The sequence below is a fragment of the Acomys minous genome, assembly GCF_964271855.1.
Source record: "Acomys minous genome assembly, chromosome: 11".
NCBI classification, from domain to species: Eukaryota; Metazoa; Chordata; class Mammalia; order Rodentia; family Muridae; genus Acomys; species Acomys minous.
Genome location: NC_140492.1, coordinates 6,045,871 through 6,070,858, shown reverse-complemented (window position 1 = coordinate 6,070,858; position 24,988 = coordinate 6,045,871). Strand labels below are relative to the sequence as shown.

General features: G+C 51.1%; 1 protein-coding gene and 1 long non-coding RNA gene across 3 annotated transcripts in view; one reads left to right on the top strand and one right to left on the bottom strand.

Annotated features, from left to right (window-relative positions):
- RCAN1 (regulator of calcineurin 1) overlaps window positions 1-24,988 on the bottom strand; it is a 75,756-nt gene that overhangs the window by 49,129 nt on the left and 1,639 nt on the right. The gene's annotated exons all lie outside the window — the stretch shown is intronic.
- Window positions 13,045-22,945, top strand: LOC311609020. Of its 2 annotated transcripts, XR_014783235.1 has the most exons (4): window positions 13,045-15,641; window positions 16,115-16,333; window positions 17,299-18,118; window positions 21,878-22,945. It is a non-coding gene; the product is annotated as an uncharacterized lncRNA (long non-coding RNA). The 2 variants fall into 2 exon arrangements; XR_014783234.1 differs by lacking the exon at window positions 16,115-16,333.

The window sequence follows — 24,988 nt, the reverse complement described above, 5'->3', positions numbered from 1 at the left end:
GCCTCAGTGGCATCCCTCTGTGGACACTGGGTCAAGAGAAAGACTGTTTTGTAGATGGCCTCACAAAGAACCCAACCTAAGGGTGGGTGGGGAGGGAACCCTAACCTTCTGAACTGAGAAGAAATGTCTCCTTGGGCTGCCGCAAGTTTGCAGGAACCCTAGGCAGGTCACAGAAGTAGTCTGGTCCCTCATCAGGTGACAGTAAGTGATTAGCTGATTAAAGAATGCCAGTTTGTATTTAGTGGTTTGTTCTTTAAAGGTGGGTCCCGGGAGAGATTTCTGGCTCGCTGTTTAGGACCCACATGCAGAGTCTGTTAGAATGCAATGGCTAGAATGAAGAGATTGCTCAGTCGAGAAAAATGTGTGCCTTCAAGTGTGAGTTTGATCCTCAGAGTGCATGTTCAGAAGAGAAAAACCCAGGGGGATCCCTGGTACTCACTGGGCAGCCAGCCTAGCCACTTGTTAGTTACCGGTCAGTGAGGGACACCAGCTCAGAAACAAAAAAGGTGAGTGGCCTATAGTAAGACACCCGAGGCTGACCTCTGACCTCCACATGTACCCACACACACAGAGGCCTGCACACACCCAACACACAATGCGATGGCAGAGACAGAGTCCAAATTTTTGAGAGCATCTGAATTTTGAATAAGATCTTTATGTAGTTCTGACACACTGCGTAAACCGCCTGAGTCCCCTCTACTCTTCATGGCACTTGACTGCACGCATGTATTTACCAAGTCCTCATGACAACTTAGTACCCATGTCTTAGAATCAAGCCTGGCTCAGCTCCTCAGGTGCTCCCTGCCTGAGTGGAGAACTCCCGCTTGTTTGACTGAACAAAGGGCACAAGGAACCCCCATCTTCCTCCAGTGCCTTTCTAAAACCAGAACAAGAGCTCCCACACACCCCAAGCTCCTACACACCCAAGCTGCAGGTGGTGACTAGAGATGGGCAGGCCCAGGGTGTATGAGTTCTGTTGAGGGCGCTGGCTAAGCTGTGAGCCTGACCATTGGGATCGTAATCTCTTTTCTTTCACCCTGTCCCCCAGGCAGCCGAGAGGAATACATGTCATCAGCTACCAGCCTGGCAGTCAGCGCTCCCAGGGGAGAATGGCACACACAGTTCTGTCAGACCCAGAATGTCCACAACCACCAATTGTCTCGGCATCTTAAAATAAAAGGGAAACACTCAAGGACTAGCAAGGAGAAGGGTGGCTGGAGTTTTGCTCCTGTGGGTAAGTCAAGCTATCTTATCTGTCATCAAGAGTACAGGGGCGAGGCTGCAGGGCAGGGTCAAGAGTTGCGACTTCCTGTAGCTCGCCCTGCTGGCATGCAGGCCTGACAGCAAGCAGGGTCGGCACGGATGGAAAGAATGACAATGTGTCCTACCTTCCTGCGGCCTGGCTGACATGGAAACTGGCTGGCCGGGCAGTGATGGAAAGTATGAATCCACCCTTGCTTAGGGTTCAGTGACTGAAGGGACAATCAGCCTGGGGCCGTGCTAAAATATCACTGCAGCTCACTTTGCTGGCTGGAGTCCAGCCATGCCCTTCCTTGGGCTCCTGGGAGCTGAGGCAGCGCTGGCAAAAGCAGGAGGGGCAGGCTCCTTGCACTGGGGCTGGGGAGCAGTGGGCATGGTGGCTGCTGGTGGAAGTACCCACAAAACACGCAGCAGCAGGCAGCAGAGACTTCCTACTGTCCCCACCTCGAGGTCTTCAGAACTGTGTCATTTTGTCCCACTCTATGGAGGAAAGAACAGCTGTCTCAAGACTGCACAGAGCAGGGTGTCTCCAGAACCTGCCTATCTGATACGTGATGGCCTGCATACACACACACACACACACACACACACACACACACACACACACACACACACACTGCTGTGAACTGAGCTAGGGGAGAGAGAGAACAACTTCAGGCCAAAACTTTAAAACGTATGTGCTGGAGAGCCCAGGGAGAACCAGAAGTAAAGCCTGGAGGAGAGAAGCCAGCCTTCGTCCCTCCACAAGGGTGGAGTGACAGCAGGGGAGGAGGAGGAAGAGGAGAGGAGAGAGTCCCAGTCTCGAAGCCCCGAACTCGCTGCTTCCGCTCAGCCAACTGCTTAGGCCATCAGACAAACCCCGAAGCAGCAGCAGTCCCCCCAGAGATCACTGCCATCAACTGGGAAGAAAACCAAGCAAAAGTGGTAGCAGGGGACATAGACCCAGAATTGGGTAACAGTAACCCCACCCCACCCCTACCCAGGAATCTCGTAAGAAATGACAAGGCTGACTTTTAGACCAGACCCAGTTCTCCTGGGTGTGTCCAGCTTTTCCCAGCTCAGGGCTCAGCTGCGCCTCAGGAGAGGGCTCCTTGGGAGCCACAGGTGACATTTATTCAGGAACCAGGTGCTGTTTCAGGTGCTGGGTGCTTGGTGGTGAAAAAGACAATGTCCCAGGCATAGCTGACATTCCAACGAAGACAGGTGAGCGATCATCTTCTGAGCTGTCAAGAAGTGACCTGAGCCACAAGGACAGCTAAGAAGGTCAAGTGGGGGGACAGCGCGCTGCTGGTGAGCGGCCTGGGAAGACCTGCCTGAGGTGGTGTCCGGGACAGAGTGTGCCTGTGAGGAGTTCTCCAGGAGTTCTAGACCGAGCCCATCACAGCGGAGCAACAGCAGGAGGCAGAAGCCGAAGGAATGGAGAAGGCTCTGGAGGGCAAAGCACCTGGTCCACAGACATGGTTACAGAGGCTCCAGGGCCCACGTGATGAGCCACACGTGTCTGGTGTTTTGAGCACCACCTGGGTTCTATGGGAACAGCACCTCAGGAAGCAGGAGACCATCTAGAGGCTGTGGTTGAGGGGTGGGAGAAACTGGAGAGATGGCTCAGTGGTTAAGTGCATTTGTTCTTACAGAGGACCCAGGTTCAATACCCAACACCCACAGAAGTTCACAACTGCCTGTAACTCCTGATTCACGGAATCAGGTGACCATGTCTCATCATTCTGGGCACCAGGCATATAGGTGGTACACACACATATACACATGTAGGCAAACACTCACACGCATAAATACATATATTTTAAAAACTACATTGAGGCCATTGGGAGCAGGAGAGATAGCTCCGTGGCTAAAGGCATGCACTGTCTTACAGAGCTGGGACCTGAGCTCCCAGAACCAGCACTATAGAGCTCACAACCTCTGTAACAACAGCTCCAAAGGACGTCACACCCTCTAATGGCTACTGTGGGCAACTGCACTCTTGAGCAGCAGCAACCCCCTCAGTGAGTATGCAAGACACACACACACACACACACACACACACACACACACACACACACACACACACACACTTTTAAAATAAAACTAAAGTTAAAAAAAAAAAAAGCAGCTATGCCCAGGCAGGCCGGGGACATGGGACTCTTTAGACACCACATCCTGTGGAAAGCTGGGTGAGGTGTGCAGAGCGAAGCTAAGGACCGGCTGTGTGGACACTGCAGTGGCTTTTAAGTACATTCAAGAGAGAACCACTGCTACTTATTTCACCAGACACTGAAGTCCTACAGGTGTCCTGACTGGCACCATCACAGCTGAGTTGAATACATGTCCCCATGTCCCCAGTTAGAGCTTGCCTTGTAAAAGGCCATCCACAGGGCTCATGTCTGAGCACCTGGTCCCCAGCTGCGAGCACTGTTTGGGGAGGGTGTGGGACAGGTGGCCTGGCTGGGACCTGTGCATGGCTAGGGGTGGGCTTTGGAGGCAACGGCCACTTCATATTCCAGCCAGAGCGTTCTGCTTTTGACCTGCTGAGACCTGAGAAGCCATGTCACATGGCCCCACCACTGAGTGCCCCAAAGTATGAGCCAGAACAAGTCCTCGTCCCTTAAGCTTCCTCTGCTGGGTATTTTGTTAGCACAATGACACGCGCGGCTAATACACAGCTTCAAATCCAGTGTTGAACTCTGCCAGGGCTACAGACTGACTGACTGCAGTCTTGTACAGAGTAAAGCTAAAACAGGGTCATTAAATGGGTCCAAATTAAACCTGCTACCTCCAAAAAATGGAAAAGGCTGGGATACACTAGAAAGGTGTGCACACAGATGGATGGCCTAGGAGGATACAGGGAATAGAAAGTGGCCTCAACAGGAAGCACCTACTTATGCCTTCCTCTCAGAGTTCCAGCCTCCAAAATAAAGAGAAAGTCCTGTTGTCTAAGCCACTAGTTTCTGGCATTCTGTTCTGTCTATAGGCTGATAAACTTAACTGCACAGAACTGAAGTCTGCCCATTTACAAAGTCTTCTGCGCGCACTCAAATGGTAACATGGTGCCCCTAAGAACAAGACTTATACTCTGTTCCTGCAAATGGCGCCTGAGACACAGGCCTCTGACAAAGGGTTTTCAGGCACTGCTGACTGCTGTGGAAAGCCGTGCTCTGCTGCTGAGTGCAGTCCTGTTGCTGCAGCACCGATTACACTTTCGGTCAAATTGCCAGGTGAGTGGGTATAATTAGGAGTACTGGGGGAAATTACTAAGGATGCGGAAGGTGTCAGTCAAAGGAGGAAAATACCCAAAGACCATCGCTGAGTCACCTGTTTACTTTAGCGGCCAGGTGCTCCAGACACTGCAGAAGCATGTACCTGCTGGCCCTGGGCAGCCTGTAAACTAACCTGAGAGGACTGGACATTGCTAAAAGGCTTGTGGCTAGAGTCACGTAGCTTCCCAGAGCACTGGCCAAGCCAGTTAGAGTCATGTAGCCACAGACAGGATTCCCCAGCAGCCTTTAAAAGAGCCTGTGCACTCCCTGTCAGGGTCGCCGCCATTTTGTATGGGTGGTTGACGCCTGCATGCAGGCCGTTTCTGCAGAATAAACACTCTGCTTTTACATACCATCGGAGTCTGGGGTTTGTGTTCAGCGATTTTCGGACCCTTACACCCGTACCACACATGCTCTCCTTGCTGAGCCCCACCCTACCAGGCTTCAGAGGAGCATCAGGGTCCCTAACAGCTTCACCTCAGGGAACAGCCAGGACCGAGTACCAAGGGACGGTCAGGCGAGCTCTGTCGGAATATTTTATACACACTGTACACGCTCTTATTGAACCACGGAGGAGTTAGTCTTATCTCAAAGGAAAACTGGAAGCAGGAAGCTTAAGAACTTAAGCAGTCTCTAAGGACCTCCACCGCTTCACCCGAGTCCCTCTGACTCACTCTGGAGATTATTTACATCACTTCCCCAGGAGGTCTTTGCAGGCTCTACCCTTTCTACAAACAAACAGACACCAACAGAGTTTACATGCATTTTCGGAATCATTCATTAGCTAGAGAAGCTAACAAGAGCTGCCAATGACACTGTGCCAGCGTACACATTTGCATACAGCAAGACATCACCGGGCAGAAGCCGCTCAAACCAAGACATGGTTTCCTGACAGCCAAGTTACTGGAGGTGGGAAACAAGTTTTCAAAAACATTAACTCCAAAGGAAGAGCAGTAACATAGACTGCACAGAACTGCCAGAAAGAAAACAGGTGACACATGGAGAGTAAGGGGCAAGAGTGACAGACGGCCACCAGTCAACGGAGCCCTGGGACGGCCATGCTCCCATGGTATGGACAGGCTCAGCGCCAAGCATTGTTAGCAAAGAGGAGGTGCCACAGCCTGGGCCTCGGTGCCCCACAAAGGCCGTGTGTTAGAGACGTGGTGCCTAGGTGTGACTCTACTGGAAGAGGTGGAACCTGGGCCCATCCTCTTCCTTACAGCTGCTTCCTGTACACCTCACCTGGAGGAGGTGAACGGTTTTGCTGTTGTGCACTCCACACCTCTGCCCTGCAGCACCCTCCTCGATGACAGCGGTTTCCCCTCCCTCTTCTCCCTGCTCACCCCTCCTGTCTTCTCCCTCTCCCTCTCCCTCCACCATGAACCTTTCTACTCACAAGTTGAGTATTTCAGGTATTTTGTTATAGTAACACAAAGCTGACTAACAGGCATGTTTAATACAAAAACCAAAAGGTTGTAGGTACTTGGTGAATCTATAACTTCAGGAAGACACAAAGCAAAGCTGAAAGAGCAGTGGGGTGGGGTGGAGGGAATAAACACACTCAGACTGTGGCTGGAGTCTGCACGTGCTTCCCTCCGCACTGGGAATCTCAGCTGTCTGGTCCTCACACTGACGTCACCATCACTAACCCTGCTGGCTCTCAGGCCTTCAGATTCTTGCTGACTCATACCAACCCTGTTGCTGGCAGGTGGCAGGTGGTGAGACTTCTTGGCCCCACAGTCACACCAGGAACCTATCTCTGTGATCTGCTCTGTTTTCTGGAGAACTCCAGTCCAAGGTGCACACTATTAAGTCTCTTTAGTCATGCACACTAGCCTGTTTACTGCCTTCTGTTCACACCTGTGTGAACTCACCATGACTGCTCGGCCAGTGGCTCTTGGGGTCCATCACTTCCTCTGCTTGGCCCTTCATATCCCTGAGACCTGAGTTTAAACTCCACCTCCTCCTGCGTTTGACTCATGGCAGTGGTCGTGTGTAAGCAATATGTTCTAAACTGGCATCTGACTCTCATGGCGATGCATATTCCACGAGGACACACTTGGCTTGGCGTTGTGTTTGCTACCAGAATGAGTGCATAAGTACCTGTTGAATGCGTTAGTGAACGCACGCCTTGCACTCTCACGCAAAAGAGAGCAAGAGCCAGGCAGTGACAGGACAGCACGCTCTGAATCCCCTCTAAACTGCATCTGTCTGTGAGCCGTCTCCACATGTTGACCATCCCAGCATGCAGTGCAGCCGGCACCTTCCCAGGCTCTGATCCCCAGCTGCTGAGCTTTGCAACAACTGTGTCCTCCTGGAGCCCACAGCTGCTCTGTGTCTGAGGGAAAGTTACAAGGGCACTAGAACACCTGTCCCGTGCAGCCATCTCTCTGCATCTGTAAGGAAATGGTTCCAGGATCCAAACGCTCGGATGCTCAGGCCCCTTATGTACAGTGCTGTAGCATTTGTATTACCTATGCATGTCCTGAATGCTCAAAGCACGGATGTGCATGCACATGCACGTGGCTTTTCAGCCAGGCAGAGCAGCCGTCCCACAATTAGTCCCTGATGGTGTGGAGGACATGGGATGGGGCCCTGTCCCCAGGCCCAAGGGCACGAACATGGATAGGGACTGTTTTCTGCTGGCCAGTGTTTAAAGCACTTCCTTGGAGGTGAGCTCAAACCTCCCCTGCAATAAAACCTGCCACCCACTTTCTACAGCTGGTGGTCTCCACCTGGCTAGGTCCCAAAAGCTCGTGACAGGGTGATCTCTGAGAAACCTAGCCGGAGGGAGGCACAACAGGGATCTGCTCACATTTCCTGGTAAAAATGCCATGTATTGGCAAGTTCAAGTATTTCAGCTTAATACTAGCTGGCCCTCGCCCCATCTGCAACCTGTTGACAGTGCCTGTAACTGCAGGTCAGGAGTCCCCTAAGACTCCACACAGTCAGTGATGCCTGGCCGGGCTGTCCTCAGTCTTCCTTCTGGGGAGTCATCCAGACAGGCCATTTTCCCCAACACTAATAGTGGCCCTCTGCAGCCTGCACTGACTAAGCCTGCTTCCTGGAGAGTGGCCTATCTGTAGGGGAAAGGAGTGACCTCCTAACTTACAGGACCAGGGGGACGGCTCTGCCAGCAGGCCCACCACAGAGGGAGAGAGATGTGCACTATCTCCAGAGGAGGGGACTCTGCTTACTGAACGGCACTTGTCTAGAACACCAAGCCAGCTCCCAGCTGCCCACATGGATGGAGGCGTCAGCCAGAGCAGTGGATTGTATCCCAGGTGACCCATGCCCCAGCCAGACCCAGAATTTGCAGTACACTCTGGAACTGGAAAGGAAAGGATGGGTGAGGTGTGCTCTGACGTGTTAGTCAGCATCTCTGGCAAGGGAGTGTGTTCGGAGCTGTTGTAAACAGAGGGGGCAGAGGTGTTCCCTACAGACTGATAATCTTAGAGGGGTGTCTCTCCTGGTCCTTGAACGAGAAAGTGGACCTCCTAAAACAAGCAGCCAGAACCTGAAGAGACAAAGGCTCCAAACTGCCTTCCCTCCCCCCACGGCAAGACATCCTGCTGCAAGCACATGGGAAGAGGACAGTCTTGGAGCCAGAGAAATACAGTGTTCTGTGGAAACAGAGGAGTGGCTGCCTGTCAGAGCGCCTGTGGGCCCCTACAGTATACCATGGGAGTGTCTTAGTTTCTTATTGCTATATAAGATAGTGACAAAAGCAACTTAAGGGACAAAGTCTTTATTATGGCTCACAGTTCAAGGTACAGTCCAACATGGTGGGGAAGCCATGGAGACAGTGGCTGGAAACAGCTGCTGACGTCACAGCCACAACTGAAAGCTGAAAGCCATGGACACAAGCTGCTGCTCAACCCCGTCTCCACTTGCACGGTCCAGGGCCCCAGCCGGGGACAGTGCCACCCACAGTGGGCAGGAGGCTGTCTCTCCCCAGTTAACACAATCAAGATAACCGCCCACAAGCAGACCCAGAGAACCATCGCAAGTTGGCAGCTAACGTTGACCATCATAGAAGGCATGGTGCGGGATGGAGTGCAAGGCACTGGAAGTGGACAGTGGCAGAGGCGGCCCAATACAGAACAGTGCAGGTGCTGTGGACAAACTCCTCAGGCTCCAGTGTCCTCATTAGGAAATAACAATGCCCAGGGATCCCAGGGTGCACAGCACAGACCAAGGCAGGCTGGCGGCCAGGATGGTGAGAACATGGACTCTGGGATTCACCTCAGGCAACTGAGGGTCACACCTGCTGCCCACTACTTGGCTGTGCAATACCAAACAAGGGTCTCCTCCTCTAGAGGCCTAGACTGCTCCACCCACAGACTTGGGGAGAGCTTGGATGATATACTGGGAGGCAGGAAACAAAAGGGGTCACTTAAGAGGAAGGAAAAATAACTCAGTGTTGAAGCTCTATGGTCCTCAAGACTTTTCCTTGTTCATGAAAACAAAACAGTGCAACAGCTGCTGGGAGACCATAACCCAGCTGTGTGTGAGCTTTCAGCAGCACCCGTGCTGCCAAGCGTGCAGGCAGCTCAGGCACTCAGCACCCTCTGCAGGTGCTACTGCCTTCTAAGCCTCTGCGGAAGCTGGTGCTGAGAAAGGGAGCTTGCGTTAGCTCACCCAGGCTCATGGGTTCCTCACATTCACCTCATGCAGGCTCTGCTGGCAGCTAGGAGGAACAATATGTTAGTTTCCATCACTGGGATGAAACGCCTGAGATCGCCAACTTAGAAAAGGCAAGAGAGGTTTGTGTGAGCCCATGGGCTCAGGAGAGGTTTGTGTGAGCCCATGGGCTCAGGAGAGGTTTGTGTGAGCCCTTGGGTTCAGGAGAGGTTTGTGTGAGCCCATGGGCTCAGGAGAGGTTTGTGTGAGCCCATGGGCTCAGGAGAGGTTTGTGTGAGCCCATGGGCTCAGGAGAGGTTTGTGTGAGCCCATGGGCTCAGGAGAGGTTTGTGTGAGCTGATGGGTCAGAGGTTCAGGTCAGGGCTTGTTATGAGGAGGGACACTGTGAAAGAAAGCTGCTCATGTCATGGAAGCCAGGGAGGGCTGGAGAGGGTGGGAAGGAGAGAGTTTATACCAGGAGACAGGGACAAGTTTTATCTTTTCAGGGCACATCCTCAATGGCATATTTCCTCCACCTTAAAACAAACACATCAAATGATGAAGTCATCAGTACTAACCAAGGCTTTAACACATGTGCCTCTGGGGACATTTTATATCTAAACTATAACTCCCTGCCCTACAGTGGCAAGCCAGGGTCTCCGCAGCCCACTGTGAGGGGCAACTGAGTGAGACCCTTGCAGGCAGCACTCCCCTCTCTCCAACCTTCAGATCCGAGGTGGTCTTTCCTACCCACCATACAAGGCTAAGCATCCTTCAGGATGGCTCCCTCTGCTTGTGCTGAGGAGAACAGAAGCTGAGGACGGGCTGTGTGGGCAAGGTCCTGGTATCTTTACTCCTGAGCACCCTGCACTGACGGAGCCTCAGCCGCTCTCTGGAAGGCCCCTTCCAGTCTGCACAGCAGCCCAGCTGCTCTTCAGCTCACCGTTCTTCCCACCTAAGCGCCTAGAGAGCTCCCACTACAAGCACGCACCATCATTACTGGGTTCCCTCTCTCTATTCTATCAGCAAACGCCTGCTGCCACAGGATGCACTAGATTCAGAACCGATGGGCCCAGGAGGCTGATTTCCTCTGGAACAGGAGCACAGGCCTCAGGACAGAGGACCTGAGCCACAGCCAGGAAACCCTGCTTCCCAGCCTTATCCTGGGACAAGAGTGAGGTGACCTTAACCCAAAATCCAATACTTGCATAAACACCTCGGCCACCGCAGCTTTCATGAAGAAGTCAGTGCTGCGCACGCGGGTTGACCATGCTGTTTGCTGGTGTGCAAACACTGGGGCTGGGTTAGCATTTACAGAGTGGAAGTGGAAAAATGGGGGCCAGACATGAGAGAGGATCTCATGACTAAGAATAAGAGGCCAGGATTCCAGTTTGGGCTCAATCATGAATTTTCTGTGTGATTTTGGGCCAGTCTGAGTCTCCTGGTGACACGTGTCAATTGCAATGAAAATGAATTAGTCTTAAAATTAAAAACTCAGTTCCTCTCAGAAGCAGCAGCTACAAGTGCTCAGTGCATTGTGACAATTCAAATTAAAATGACTTAAAGCTTAATCAAATTATAAGTCTGGTTCCCTAGTCCCAGCTGCCACATTTCAAACTCTGGGAGCCACTTCTGGCTTGTGGTTACTGCCCTGGGTGGCACAGGCACGTGCCTTACTGTCTGTGTGCGGAGTCTCACTGGGTAGCTCTGAGTCTGCAGGTGGAGAAGCGTCATTCATAGACCATCTTAGACATTGGTGAAGGACCTTCTAAGGGCTGTGCGCCTGTGAGAACCTTTATAAGACACTGGAGGAGAAAGCCACAGTACTGTCAGCCTGCAGCAGGTCTAAGGCAGGGACTATTCACCAGAGACGGATGGGCAGGCTGAACTATATCGTGGTGCTCCACGCTTTCAGTCCACGGGCAAACATTAGCACGCTTGCGTAAAGCAGGACATTCATAAGTTAGTGTCGAGGGATGGCTTGCACAGCAGACAAAAGTGTGTATATTACAGACGAAGGCAGAGCCACCATTTGCAGATGACCATGCCCTGAAATCATCCACAGGTTGAGCATGCATGTTCCAGAACTCGGAGATCTGACAGCGTCTCAGCCAAAGTCGGGAATGCTGACCCGACACAAGCGAGACTTCCACCCTGGAGTGAAGGGTCGACGTGAAGCCACGGATACAATAAAAATATCCGACCCTTGCGCCACGTGTGTGATAATGTACAAAAAGCATTAAGTGACGCGTGTTTTGACTGGAGGCCTGCTCACAAGACATCTCAGTATGTGCGGAAATACTCTGAAGTCTCAAAACACACAAGAGCCAGAACAGACTGTCCGAAGCATTTCAGGGGTTCTCTGGACTGTGAGAAACAGCAGGAGGCTTTGGGTTACAGAGTCAAGACAGAAACAGGAACTTCCTTTATGGGGAAGTAGAATCAAGGTGATAAGTAGTAAATTCTCATTTGACTTTTCATATGTATTTATTGTATATACAGATATGTGTGTGTGCACGTGACATGGTGTGTGTGTGTGTAGGTGAGAGGACAGTGGCAGGGGTCACTTTTGCCCTATCGTGTGGCCCTTAAGTCATCAGCCTTGGTGGCAAGCGCTCTTACCCATCTCCATGGCGCTGATCTCATTTTACTACATTTAAGTTTATGTAAGTGACAGAAGGATGAACAAGTGACAAAGGAGGAAAACGGGAGAGACTGAGCCCTGTGAGTACAAGGCTAAACTAGTGCAAAGACGGCTAAGAAATGGACAGTGAGGTTAACAGAGGCTCTGAGACAGTCGTGTGCAAAAGCGACTCAGGCTGCATTTCAGGTGTGCAAGGGGCCTGCATGCCTAGTTGGCGGGACAGGAACATGTCACATGTGACTGAGGAGCAAAATAGAGAAGCAGACACTAAGAACGGGAAGTACCAGGAGACACTGCTCCCTGCACAGGCAGTGAAGGAAGCGGTGTCTGCATCTGATCCCTGCCTGAGGTGAAGATGTTCTGGGAGACACTGCTCCCTGCACAGGCAGTGAAGGAAGCGGTGTCTGCATCTGATCCCTGCCTGAGGTGAAGACGTTCTGGGAGGCTGCCCGCCAGTGAGTCAAAGGCCAATATCTGCAAGATAAGTGGGAAGTACCAGTTTTCTCTTAACAAATTCTTAGTTACGGGCCAAAAATGCACCAGAAAAACAGTAGCCAAAATAAGCGGTTTACAGAGACAAGGCAACAAATGCCCAAGGAGCCTGTTAAGATGGCTGACCCTGTTCCTAATTAACCACAGTCTACTTAAAACAAGGAAGCAGTCTTTTCCACATGTCTAAGACCCAAGCTGACAAAGGACAGGATTCCACAGGCCTGGTGGCAATGTAAACACAGCCATACGGTAACATGGTGGAAAGCAAACTGCCAATGACTGCTAAGCAGCCACCCATACATCCTGCCTAAGGAATGTATTTACACTCATAAACAGAGATGCGTGTGGGAGGATGCTGAGTACAACACTGTTTGCAGTGTGAAAAATTTTCCCCAAAGAAGCTAACTGCTCTTCAGTGGCAGGGCTAGTCAAACTGGCTATGTCACAGTGGAACCTCAGGCCACCAAAGAAATGTAGAGTCCAGGCCCACCACACCACGGAGGGGCAGGCAGCAAAACATTGTCAGCACTGCACTGTGTAAACATGGCCCACGGTGCACGTCGCCTGCATTTATCTCTACCTGCCAGACTCTGAGACAACCAGACACCACCAGGAGGAGGTTGAGAGAAGGCGAAGCAGGGTTTTAGTACATGCTTGTATTGTAATTATTTACGGCTACTTCTGTAATTACCCTTGACTCACAGAGCAATCTAAACAAATGTAATAGTCTGCGGCTGGCACTTGGCACAGGGCGTGGATGAGGTGGGCTCTCCAGACATCCTGCTCTAGCGCTCCCCATCAGCTTTGCAGCCAGCACCGTGCAGCACTAACAGCTGGGGCAACTGTCTGCTGAACTCAGCTTACATTAGTTGAGTTCTCCGGCTTCCAGAAGATGGGTGAATCATGGGGACCTCCAGAACTGAGTGTGGATCACACTCCACAAAGCCCCCCCTTCCCCTCCAGCACCCCGATGCAGTCATCTTGCAGTACTGAATAGGGCCAGGCTGTTAGGTGACAGTGCTGCAGGGGCAAGACTGGAGTTGAAAAGACTGGCTCATTTAATTAAAGGCCCAGCAGGGGCCTTGAGTCTTATGCAGGCAGCACTGACGAGGAAGTCACCTTCCCCAGCGCAGCCTCTTGCAAATCTGAACAGCATTCAGAGATGAAAGGGTCACAGCTGCTTTGGCCCTCCAAGGACCAGAGTGGGACTAAAGGCTGGCAGGGGAGGTGGAGATAACGGAGAGCTGAGAAGATGTTAGTCTGCTGGAAAGGATGGAGAGGAAAGAAAGGGCTGCAGGGAAGGAAGGAGCAAAGGGTAAGAAGAACACCCTCCACAGAGCACCAGTGTTTATTTTTCAGTTAGAAGATTCGTTTTCAAACTTGAGGGGACCCTAAGATTTGCTGAGCTCTGCCGTCCTGACTGATGTCACGGTTCAGGGGTCTCACAGCCACTGTGCTCTCAGCACAGTGTTTTACAAGCAGGCTTCAGTTCCAAGATGCTCTCAACTCAGCAGCAAAGCTCAGTTCGCATTAAATAGATCCTAACAAAGCCCCAGCCTGCAGCTCACTCTAGGGACTTACAAGGAAGTGACAAGCGATTGAGGACTGTGCATCTTGCATTATTCTTATAGCATTCGGGTGTCTGGAAACAAGTAGATCTCACACAGCCCCTTAGAGCTGTGGGTGGTCCTCGAAAAATAAGTGTTACCACTTAATAGACCTTAAATGAGATACTTACTGGGTGTGGCGGACAGGTCTTAATCCCAGCCTTCAGGAGGCAGAATCAGACAGACTTCTGTAAACTCAGGGCTAGCCTGGTCTGAGTAGCAAGTTCCAGGCCAGCCCAGGCTACATAGTAAGACCCTGTCTAAGGGGAGTGACAGTTTTCCTTTTTACCTTGTTTTTTAATCCCATAGGTCCATAAAAAAACAAAATCAAAACAACAAAAAACTGTATTGACTGCCTGCAAGCAGCAGTCATCTTTGCAATAATAAAAGTCTAATCCATGCTGCACATCTGCTGTGCATCTGGCACTGTTGTGTTTTTTCTACTAGCCCCTCCATACGCAGTAACCCCAGGAGACTGTCACAGAGAAGTTAAATTACCCCCCACAAGTTACAGAGGCAGCAGCCCGAGTCCTCACAGGCTCAGCCTCTCGCTTTCCCCAATGTGGCCCTCGAGATGTACAAGTCTGGCTGAGGTGGGGACTGGAGCACAAGGAAGAGTGGATTCCAACACTTGTACTTATGTACCTCTCTACCACATTCCTGCTCTTATGAGAATTAGCCAGGTTAAGAATATGCAGCAATGGGCCGGAGAGATGGCGCAGAGGTTAAGAGCATTTGCTGTTCTTCCAAAGGTCCTGAGTTCAATTCCCAGCAACCACATGGTGGCTCACAACCATCTACAATGAGATCTGGTGCCCTCTTCTGGTCTGCAGGCAAAACAGTGTATACATGATAAATAAATAAATCTTTTAAAAAAGGAAAGAAAAGAAAAAGAAAATGCAACAAGAAAAGCCCCCATATGGGAGATGCTGCCAAGGCGGATCCTGGCACTAATTAACCAGGACAAAGGAGGGACAGACAGCACCTGACCAGAAAATGAATGAGGAAACAAACACCCAGTGGTGACCCACTATGGAGCCACTCCGCCGCCATCACGAGAGCGCTGACGGAGCCTGGGTCAGGGTTTACACAAATGCTGCCGCCGCGATAGTTCTTACTCCCACAGCATCCCAGCAACACACACAACCCACACACCATCCCTGCTGGCTCTCTCACCAGATCCAGGCTGAGCCTCCCTAACCTAGAATCCGAAATGCTGCCTCAGCCATCTCTGGTCCCAAGCTCTTTGGCTAAGAGAGACTCGAGGGAGCAGCTGCAGTTTCATTCCAGGCCACAGGTGTGGTGGGCCTGGACTCTGCATTTCTTTGGTTCCCCGCTGTCCTCGGCACTAAGTGCACAGCTCACTGCCTGACACACAGCCCTCTACCACAGCCCGCCTTACTCCACATCTGCCGTGAGCGCTCCATCTAGGTTCACCTATTCCAACCCTCGCCTCTGAGGGCATCCGAGGTTTGGATTCTGGTGGTGGCATGCCTCTAGGAGCTGCCAAGACTGCTGATGCTGCCTACCATGAAGGAAGCTGAAAGCCACCTGTGCCTCCCAGATCTCAGGCCCTGCCCAGCATCGTGATGTCACAATGTGGTCTGGGCAGTGGAAGTTCTAGGCCTCTCACCAGAGGCACTCAGTCCCGGTGACTTATCTGTGGGCATAAGCTTTCCCTCTGTAAATCTTCATTGGGAATGTGATCTAGGACGTTGCTCAACTGCCCTAGAGTTTCCAAACAAGTGTGAGCTTTCACAGGTGAGCATTTCTCTGCATTTTACCATGGTGGTCATGGTGCTGGCATGGAGCCCAGGGCCTTGCCCACAGCAGGCAAGTACCTGAATATGCAGGTACACCCAGGCCTAGTCATTTATCCTGACTACTTAGGCTCTATTATATGTACACAGGTACACACGCACACACGTACATACATACACATGTATACAAGCACACACATACACACATACATACATACACATGTACTAAATCAGAGTTTCCCTGAAAGAAACTATAAATGGGGGGGGGGGGGAACAGCTGGAGCGGAGGGAGGGTCATTCAGGCAAACTCTGCTCTCCCACTTAGCTGTCTGAGCGGCAGCCCACTTCCCCAGCCCCCAGCAGGGAAGGCTTCCTACCAGCCTGGTTTCTGCTAGGAGATGGATGGTGTCTCTCCCCTTTGAAATTACAAACTTGTCTGCAGCTCTGGCAGCGACTGCTCCTCCCTTCCTTTAGGGAGAGGCATGCCTGAACAGCAGTCTTAAGTCAACCAGCAGATCCATGGAGAACAGAGGAAGCTACTGCCCCCTGGTGGTAATCAGTGAACAGCACAGGTACAATCAGCTGACTTCCACCTAAGCTCACTAAATGTAGACTGAGAATGCAGAAGCCTCCACTGGACCCAGAATTGATGGAGTGGCCCACACCAGCTCCAGCTCTGCCCACACGCATCTGGTAAATACTCCTGAGTTCACACAATCACCCATCTGGGTCTCTACTCACTAGGGAAGTGCAAGGTAGGTTCACAGCTCCCTTCTTCCTATGGGCTTTGAAAGCCCCAGAACCAAACCTCCAGGGGCTATGAGATTCTATGATGCTTGTTATTTTTGTAAAGAGAAGACACTTTTGTTAGAAAATGAGCAAATAGCAGCATCTTCCTTATAAGGTCACAGAAAGCCCGGAAACGATGACACTCACACAGAGTTGGCACAAGTTATACAAGGCTAACCCATGTCCTTAGAGTCAGTTTGGGAATTACTAATTTTATACTTCACCACCAAAACCTAGTTACTGAGCACACTGCTAGCCCAGAGCAGTGGCATATGCCTGTAGTCGCAGCTACTCAGGAGGCTGAAGCAGCAAGAGCCATCTGAGGTCAGGAGTTGGATGCCAGTCTGGCTAGCACAGTGAGACTTCATCTCAAATAAGAGGAGGAGGAGGAGAAGGAGGAGGAGCAGGAGGAGGAGGAGGAGGAGAACTAAGGTCCCTGGACAATAAGCATATATCAGGCGGATGCAAGGTACCAGCTGTCCTCTCAGGGAGGTAAACCTGGTGGGACATTTGGAAAACTCTGCTGTCAGACTTTAAACAAATGTCACTCGTGTTTTGGTGACTCTTCAGATGGTGGCTGGACCATTTAATGACCAGTGCTGAGGGCATTTAAGTCCTCAGTGGTGCAAGATCATCTGATGAATTTTATGTGAGTTTCCAAAATTCACATAAAGACATCATCTTGAGCAAATTCTGCTTGGGGCAAGTCTGTTTAGACCTGTGGGCTTGGGGAGCAGAGAAGGGTGTGTGGGTGGTGGTGGGGGGTGAGGTGGGAAGGATGGGCTATGGCACCACAGGGCGAATAGCACACTGTGCTTCTGGAGCTAGGGATGGCCTCAGAGACTCTGTCTTGTCTGCTTGGTTGACAGGAAGAAGACCAAGTAGAGTTCGTCGAATAGCACACAGAGTTCATCAGTTACCTGGCACCAACACTATCCCAAACTAAGCTTTACATCTTTTCCCTTCTGTCTCGTGATGTGAAAGGAGAGCTGTGAACCATCTGGGACAGGGGCCTTCCTCCACTGGCTGTCCTAGACTTTGGGTACAACTGAGGATGTATAGGACTTGTCTGGGCTCCCATGTGAGTGGTACTCAACAAGCATTTGTTGAATGACGGCAGCGAATGGGCAAAACGTCGGCCCCAGATCTGCCTGGCTCTAGCGTCCAGGCGCTGGTTGTCCCGGGCACGCGACATAAAGGCTGCCGTTGTGCCTGGCCCATCAGGATCACCCAGCATCTGTTCAAAGCAAAGGCACAGCAAAGGGAGTGACAGTTGTAACCTGCCGATCTGCACCCTACGTACGGAGACACGTCCTTCCTGGAACTCCTTGGGACCTCAGTGAGCTGTAGACGGTGTGCGGGGCGTCCATGTGCCCTGCTGTCCCACTGTGACAGGGCGAGTATCCAGCACTTCCGTGTGAAAGCTGGATGGGAGTCCAGCCACGTGAGCTGGGATTCACGACGCTGACCCAGGCCCGTGAGCAGCGGGGGTGACGCCAACAGTGCTGACCTCACACGGCTCTTAGAAAGGGAAGCGATGTCTTAAACAAGTGGGAGTTAATGAAGCACTGTGACAACGATGGCCCAGAAACGCAAAGGCTGGTAATCAGGCACCAAATGTCTCCGCCCCTCCCCCTTCCGTCAAACTTGCCTGCTGAAGCCCTAACGCTAGTGTGGCTGGACTCGGAGGTAAGGTCTCTAAAAAAGTAATTCACCCATGGTCCTAGGATGACCTCACACGGCCTGGTAAGAGGCCATGGAAGTTAGTTCCCAGTCCCCACACAGGACTAGGAAAGTCATCTGAGGACGCAGTAAGAAGGCGCCACCTGCAGGCCAAAAAGAGTACCTTCACCTAGTCCCAGACATGGAGCTACTAGCAGTGAGAAAATAAGTCACTGAAGGCAGCTAAAGCTGTGGTGTTTGGGAAGGCAACCCTGGCAGACTGATGCCGTGATAAAGGAAAAATCCAAAACTAGCTCTCTAAATTAAATAACCTTTTTTGTCTTCTAATTCTAAATTCAGGCCATCCTCAAATACCTCTCTCTACTGGGTTAATTACGATTGTGGTGGGAATTTCATACCTTACCTGTCAAAATCAGCAACGAAAGGAAAAGTATCCGGCCTTCCCATGCCAGAGAGGGTTCAGCTTCTCCTGTGCAAGTTACCAGGCCTGGCCCTGCTCACCCTCTGAGATCAGCTGTGGTCAGGGCGCTGTGCCCATCCACAGGCTCAGCTTCCCCGACTCCTTCAGAAAGTCCCTAACAGCTTTTGATTTTCAGGTGCTCCACAGTGTAGCTATGGCTCACTAACTAGGCAGTCTATGTAAGTTGTGGAGGCTAAAAGTGCATTCTTTATGGAGTTGAACCTTAAAAGAAAAAAAATTGAGGAAAACCTTAATACATATCTTATTTTTCCCTCCTCTGCTGGGGATGAACTTGGGGCCTTGAGCATGGCAAGCAAGAGGTCTACACACTGAGCTCTAGCTCAAGCCCGTTTTAGTAAACATTTCCAAACATTAGCAGCTCCACAGAAGCCTAAAAGATTTATATGAAAAACAACAACAAATCCAACAGGTGTGGTGGCGTGCACCTCAAACCCCAGCACTTGGGAGGTGGAGCAGGAGGATCAGGAATTTAAGGTCATTCTCAGCTACCTATGGAGTTCAAGGCCGTTGTGCTCTTCCTGAGGTCTGAAGAAAGTAAACAGGGCAGCAAAGGGCTCACTGTGGTGCTGCTATGCGGCCCAGTGCATCCATAATTATCACCCTGACATAGGAGGCAGATTTCTAAGATTAGGGAAACTGGGTAGATTTTAAACCAAGCCTGCACCTGTGCCTCTCTCTCAGCACTCTAAGTCTTTGGGAGGAACTGCGGGTTCTACCAACTTTTACATGGCTACTGGCTTCCTTCAGAGCAACAGAGAGAGACTGAGTGTGTCTGTGTGTATGTCTATGAGTCTGTGTGTGTTTCTGTGTATATGTGTGTGTGTCTGCATGCTTGTGTGTCTGGGTGTGCATGTGTGTGTCTCTGTGTGTGTCTGTGTCTGTGTGACTGTATATGTGTGTGTGCCTGTGTGTGTCTGTGTATATGTGTGTGTATGTGCGTATGCATGCTTGTGTCTGTATGTGTCTGTGTCTATGTGTCCATGTGTGTGTCCTTTTGTGTGTCTGTGTCTGTGTGTCTATGTCTGTGTCTATGTGTGTGTATATGTAGATGCATGCTTGTGTGTGTCTGTGTGTGTCTGTGTGCTTTTGTGTGTGTCTGTGTCTGTGTGTGTGTTGAATAGACCCCTGGGCTATTATGTGTCATACACAGTTATTAGGATCCATTTTCAGAGCTGTGGGGCATTCTAGCCTTTTGAAATCCAGTTCTGTTGTGTTCCCCTCTGTAAACACTAGTGACTGTCAGAATGTGCAGATCCTGAGGCAGTGAGACACGGAGTGATTCTGTGTGTTCTGGAAGCAGGAGCAGGCCCTCACTGGAGTCCCAGAGTGGGTCCTAACACCAGTGTAGGAGTGGGTCAGGGTAGATGAGCCTGCCAGCGAGAGGGAGGCAAGAAGGCAGGAAGGGCAAGCTTCTCTCCCGCTTCCTTTAAGAGGGCTGCCACCATAAGGCGTGGCCTAGATCTAGGCTGGGTCTCCCACCTCAAATAATCCAACCAAGAAAAGTCCCTCTCAAGCACGCCGCCCAGCTGCTGGGGTTTTACTTAATTCCAGATGTAGTGAAGCTGACAATCAAGATTAGCCACCTCTGTATCTCTTGGGGAAGCCGAATACATCAAAATGTAGGACCCAGGGACTATCAGAGCTGGGAGCGTCAGTGCAGGAAGGCTCCGAATCCTGGTGTGGCCCGTACACAGGAGGCAGTGTGCCTAGTGGTTAAGAGCATGGTCGTCCTGCTGCCTGTCCTTCTGCCTGTAAAGTGGGCAGGCTAAGAGTAGATACTGATAAAAAAAAAGTGTGGCTGACTTGGATGTAGCAAAGGTTCAGTGTAAATTACTGTATCAGCCTTCGACTGCTGTGTAGCCACCACCACCAAAAACATCTTACTGAGCTAACAGGGTACAGCTGTGGGATCCGGGAGTGGCTGCACTTGCCCCAAGGCTCCCGTGGTCAGACATCATCTCTGGTGCCACATGAAACCTGGCCCAGGTGAGCTTCCTGTGAGCTGTTGCTGGCACCTCAGGCCTTTGATGGCTAAAGACTGGAGGTGTCTTCTATTCCTTGCCTCTTGGGCCTCTCCAGGGGGCAGTCACACAGACACAGACACACACAGAGACACACACATGCACACCCAGACACACAAGCATGCAGACACACACACATATACACAGAAACACACACAGACTCATAGACACATACACAGACACACTCAGTCTCTCTCTCTCTCTCTCTCTCTCTCTCTCTCTCTCTCTCTCTCTCTCTCTCTCACACACACACACACACACACACACACACACACACACACACACACACACACACACACACACCCACACCCCGCTGTGTAGGAGCAAAGCATTCATGAGGCTCAGCAACCCGGCCCCTCATGGATGTATACTTAAGAGCTTATTGTGTTTTCTGGTCACAGTTTTTAAACAGAAAGAAACACAGAGAAAAGGACGCGGCCTGAAATACAAACACAGGAGGCAGCAGCCTCCTCTCTCTTGCTCTATCACGAAGCCTATTTTTCTGTCACCTTATGTAACTGTCCTGAGGCTTGACGGCTCTGCAGTTGTAGGCTATGGAGAGGGCCAGTAAGTAAGCTCTATTGTGGACTGACTGAACAGTTAAAGAGGAAAACAATGTGGCTATAAAAAGCATCTCATTTAGTTAAGGACCAGACACTCTAAAACCAAGGAAATAGCTGGTGAATTGTAAGCCAAACCTAGTGCCTATTTAATGTGGGTTTTTACAAGCTAACACAGCATTTGTCCAAACAAGCTGAACCCACCACACCTGAGCCAAACCACGGAGGGGGAACTGTCGTCACCCGAGATGTAAGTCTGAGAGAACACAGGCTTTGCCCCCACAGTAGGCTGGAGAGTGAAACCCGCCCAGGACCACCTGCGCCCAGCTCTTCCCCTCCAGCTAGGATGCCATGTTTCCAGCGCACTACATGGACTGACTTGGGATGGACACAGGCAGAAACTCGGCTGCGGGTGTTCACAGTGGAAGCTGTGGACATTGGCCGTGGCACTTCAGATCCCCAAAACATCCCCGCCATCAAACTCCCGTGGAATGCGGGCTTGCCTACAAGTCCAGGATCTGTCCTTGGGGACCTTGTCCTTAGAGTAAACTGAGTCACAGCCCTCCTGCTGATAGCCAATACTCTTGCTTAGGCTTCAAAGTCACACACACTGGCAAGGAAAGGGAACCTGTGGGGCCAGTTGCTCAGTGTTCTCTGTAAACTATGCATTGCTCTTTCTCCCAGCCATTTTTTCTCTCCACAGGGTTTCACTCAGCCTGGAGCACAGCTACGTAACCCAGGTTTCAAGTGAAGGACAATCCTCCTGCTTCAGCGCCTTTGCACTGACCTAACAAGCACGAGCCACCATATCTGGCTAAGACTAACCCCCTTCTAGCTAAGCAGGAGGCTTTGCTTCTCAGTCTTGACAAAGAACCACCCACAGGCCATTCCCAGCTCCCACACCTGAGAATGGAATTGGTGTGGAGTGCCTAAGGACAAGAAAATGTCTCAAACCTCCCTTGGGACCGCAGGGCCTCGGGGAGCGGAGGTGAGGTGGCTCAGCAGACCACCGTTTGTTACATGCGTGTCTGATGGTCAACACTGAGCCCTGGAACCCCTGTGAGGAAAACAGATGCGGAGCCTCACATCTCAGCCCAGGGCTCCTATAGGAGGAGCACAGAGAGGCTCTTGGGCCAATTGCAGAACCTAAGAGATGGGAGAGATTCTGCCTCAAAAACAAGGTGGAAGGAGAGAACAGGTTCCCAAAAGTGGTCCTGACCTCACATGCATGCACCCACACACAATGCACCCCCTCACATACCCCTCCCACACACACATAGACGCACCCACACTATTTTTAAAAACAGATTCCAAGGTGCAGGGACAGCTGGAGCCTCCCTGCTTAGGGAGGGGCACTTATGTAAAGAGTTTAGGACCTTGGCTTAAGATCCTTTTATGCAGATCAGAGTACATGTTATTACAAGAAAACCACAGGAAGGCTGCCATGAATTGTAATTATTTTGTAAAGAAACGTGTGTTCAGTAGGAACAAGAAGATTCTGCATGACTTCCTGGAATAGCCTTCGGGTGAAGCTCGGTCCATCAAATACACGATGGTCTTTGAGACAGTCAGGCAAGTGTGCCCTTCTGCTTCCATCTGGAGCTCTGTCGCACAGCAGGCAGAGAACTCTGGAGCTGCCAGTGACAACTGAGCAAAGGGAACAACTAACCAGTGGCAACAGCTCAAAGCACAGGTAATTACTGGTTCAAAGCACAGCTCTGCTTTCTAAGTAGAACTGTTCATAGAAGGAGCAGCTAGTGAGATGGAGCGTGCAGGCAAATACTTGCCCATGTTGAAAATAATCTTAATAAAGGTTTATGCTAACTTGTAACAGTATGAATTTCTCTGGAAAGATTATTTTTACATTAATAATGATAGTGTTTATGTAGACCTTTAATTAACATCCCACTAAAAGCAAATCATATATATATATATATATATATATATATATATATATATATATATATACACATACACACATGTATATGGTTAATGTATATGTTTCTGAAATTCTCAAACAAATGAGTTAGTTCAGATCAGTTTCTTCTACTTTGATTAAGGTTATTGGATCAGGAGAGTCATATGTACTAAGTATTTTTCTGCAGGCTATCACCGCCCCCCCCCCCCCGTGGGGATCAGCTAGAAAGGGGGATCCCAGCTCTAAGACTTCTATCTGCTTTGCAGTCAGTACCTCACCCATCCCAGGGTAGACATGGCCAACCTGAAGCAGACACATTTTCAATCTACCATCTAAGGGTGACCCCCAGGGGGCAGGTTGAAGCCCCAAAGCCACACTTTCCCACCCAGAGGGACGGTTCTAGCTAACAGGGAAACAATCAGCTCGCTGGAAGGCCTTCCACTGGCCTGCCATGACGCAGTGTCGTTAGGCCCGGGACATGGTACCCTTAGCCCAGAGGGTGAATGATGTCTGCATCCCTGTGAATCCACAGGCCCACGACCTGGCAATCCATGCGCATCACACTCCCCACCCTGTCCCCAAGCTCCAGGTCTCAAGGTGGAGAGAGAGGGGAGGATCGGCCAGAGGCTCTGTGTGTCTTCTTCAGTATCACCCCTCTGCACTGAGCTCCTTCAAAGCAACCCTGAAGATGCCCACAATCTGCCCCTACCTGGCCTGCCTCCCTGCATCCTCCCCTGCCCATCCCCTCCTCCTCTCGGGTACATTTCCACCCCACTTTGAAGCCCAGCCCTCTGAGGACCTTCTCCCGGTTGCTCTTCAGACCTCCGCCCCATGGCCCGCTCCCCTTCACCACGTACACCAGCTCCTCCTGGCCTTCACCTAGCTCAACACGGCATCAGCGCATCAGCGCTGCTATTCCTTTTGCATGGATCCCAGATACACAATTCTCCTCAGGGAGCCAGTCAGCCTGTGCAGGGGCCAACCCAGGCCACCCAAGCCGACTCCTCAGGGAGTATCTGTGCGTCCACACTGGCCCCAGAGCCCTTCTCTGGACCCCGGAAGGCTGATCGTGCCCATGGATCTGGCTTGATGCCAAGGCCAGGCTCCTTCCCTGTGAGCTTTAGCGCCCTCACATGCAGTGCACCTGCCAGGCAGCGCCTCACAGGGGTTCCAACCACACTGCTTCCTCCTAGCTCTAGCTTCTAGCGGCTGCTCATAGCTTATACCTCCTGTGGCACTATGGAGGCCAGCCTAGTCAGCCAGTTCTGTGGTCAAACATCCTGAGGCACCAGTGTGCAACCCCGCAAGGACATGGGCGCCTGTCACTCAGCCCGCGACCTGTCTTACTGCCTGTTTCTGTTTCATGTCTTGCATTGCACCTAGCACTTCTGCCAGCCCTCTATACCCTCAGGTGCCACATGGTACATAGTGGGGCAATCTAGAATACATTTTTTCCCATAAAGAAAAATTGTACCAACAAGAATAGGCCCACACCTTTCTTGTCATTCTTTTTAAAAACCCGCATAGAATAACATAATAAATGAATGTATAGCACTCACAACCTATTGGGCATCATAAGCAGCCTAGAGCTGAGTTAAAGCACACAGGAGGATGTGCGCCTGATATGTGCAAGCACCATATCATTTTACATGGGAAACTTTGCCACGCATGGATTTTAGTATCAGAGGGGTATCCCGGAACCAAGAATCCACCACGGATACCGAGGAATGGCGGTGCTTTAAAACACCTCATCCCCATGCTTCTCTCCCGTGGTCTGTCCATCCTTACTTCCTGCAGAGACCAAACTCTGTTTAAGTGACAAGCTTGGCAAGCTCACCGCTCCTTCCTCTGAGCCTGAAACCACGTCTGGAAACCAGCGCCTGCCATCAGCAAGAA